This window comes from Schistocerca piceifrons, chromosome 3, assembly GCF_021461385.2.
Source record: "Schistocerca piceifrons isolate TAMUIC-IGC-003096 chromosome 3, iqSchPice1.1, whole genome shotgun sequence".
NCBI classification, from domain to species: Eukaryota; Metazoa; Arthropoda; class Insecta; order Orthoptera; family Acrididae; genus Schistocerca; species Schistocerca piceifrons.
In genome coordinates, this window is record NC_060140.1 from 938,631,835 (window position 1) to 938,633,923 (window position 2,089).

The following is a 2,089-nucleotide window of genomic DNA, read 5'->3' on the forward strand; positions in this document are numbered from 1 at the left end:
ATATCAAACTGATACGCCACTTAATTAAATTGATCAATTAAGTCATACTCCTTCCTCTCACCTTAACCTATTGTTCTGCTAAGTGGTTTACCACCCCTTGGGGTTGATTCATGACCTCCTGGGGATAATCAGTCCTTCTGAGAAACCCCACACCTTCTCTCTCTCCCCCTCCTCGCTCACCCCTCTGGAAAAAGGGACATTCATATGAAGACAGTAACTGTTCTTGAAAGAACAGAGACTGTTGATGACCATGCAGCTTTTCCCTGGAATAAATGATGACAAACTGACACCCTCAGCTGCCGACAGATGTTGTTGATATACCTCGATGTGGACAGCTGAAAATGTGTGCCCCGACCGGGACTCGAACCCGGGATCTCCTGCTTACAAGGCAGATGCTCTATCCATCTGAGCCACCGAGGACACAGAAGAATAGCGCGACTGCAGGGACTTATCCCTTGCACGCTTCCCGTGAGACTTACATTCCCAACTGTCCACAATTCTGCATATGTAAAGTACCTTATAGACTTTTGCCCATCCACTCATTACTCATGCACGCTTTGGCGGTTCCCGTAAGCGTTTGGGCAACCTGTGCGCATTCACACAGACGAAGGTCAATGGCTGGGTAGCCTTTTAACTATATATATTAAGACAGTAACTGTTGTCTATAAGGTACTTTACATATGTAGAATTGTGGACATTTGGGAATGTGAGTCTCACGGGAAGCGTGCAAGGGATAAGTCCCTGCAGTCGCGCTGTTCTTCTGTGTCCTCGGTGGCCCAGATGGATAGAGTGTCTGCCATGTAAGCAGGAGATCCCGGGTTTGAGTCCCAGTCGGGGCACACATTTTCAGCTGTCCACATCGAGGTATATCAACAACACCTGTCGGCAGCTGAGGGCTTCAGTTAGTCATCATTTATTAAAGGGACATCTGTTGAGTTCTGAGCCACCTGCCCCCTCCTCGGAAATCGAGCCAGCCCTGCCCTCTCCTACTCCACACAACCCCCTCCTCTACCATCTGGAAATTGATGGAAAAGGACTCAGTCTGTGTTGGAGAGGAAGGATCTCACAATAAATTCAATTAAATGCCAATAATAAATTACTATTTATTCTTTACTTAATCACTTTAAGAGAGACTGCGTGAAGAGTTTGACAGAGCACTGAAAGACCTGAGTCGAAACAAGGCCCCAGGAGTAGACAACATTCCATTGGAACTACTGACGGCCTTGGGAGAGCCAGTCCTGTCAAAACTCTACCATCTGGTGAGCAAGATGTATGAAACAGGCGAAATACCCTCAGACCTCAAGAAGAATATAATAATTCCAATCCCAAAGAAAGCAGGTGTTGACAGGTGTGAAAATTACCGAACTATCAGTTTAATAAGTCACAGCTGCAAAATACTAACACGAATTCTTTACAGACGAATGGAAAAACTAGTAGAAGCCAACCTCGGGGAAGATCAGTTTGGATTCCGTAGAAACACTGGACCATGTGAGGCAGTACTGACCTTACGACGTATCTTAGAAGAAAGATTAAGGAAAAGCAAACCTACGGTTCTAGCATTTGTAGACTTACAGAAAGCTTTTGACAATGTTGACTGGAATACTCTCTTTCAAATTCTAAAGGTGGCAGGGGTAAAATACAGGGAGCGAAAGGCTATTTACAATTTGTACAGAAACCAGATGGCAGTTATAAGAGTTGAGGGGCATGAAAGGGATGCAGCGGTTGGGAAGGGAGTGAGACAGGGTTGTAGCCTCTCCCCGGTGTTATTCAATCTGTATATTGAGCAAGCAGTGAAGGAAACAAAAGAAAAATTCGGAGTAGGTATTAAAATCCATGGAGAAGAAATAAAAACTTTGAGGTTCGCCGATGACATTGTAATTCTGTCAGAGACAGCAAAGGACTTGGAAGAGCAGTTGAACGGAATGGATAGTGTCTTGAATGGAGGATATAAGATGAACATCAACAAAAGCAAAACAGGGATAATGGAATGTAGTCTAATTAAGTCGGGTGATGCTGAGGGAATTAGATTAGGAAATGAGACACTTAAAGCAGTAAAGGAGTTTTGCTATTTGGGGAGCAAAATAACTGA

The 2,089-nt window shown here is 44.4% G+C and overlaps 1 non-coding gene across 1 annotated transcript; it reads right to left on the reverse strand.

The window, feature by feature from the left end:
• Positions 1-346: 346 nt before the first annotated feature.
• On the reverse strand, positions 347-420 carry Trnat-ugu. The gene has a single exon. It is a non-coding gene; the product is annotated as a tRNA-Thr (tRNA).
• Between the last annotated feature and the right edge of the window lie 1,669 nt (positions 421-2,089).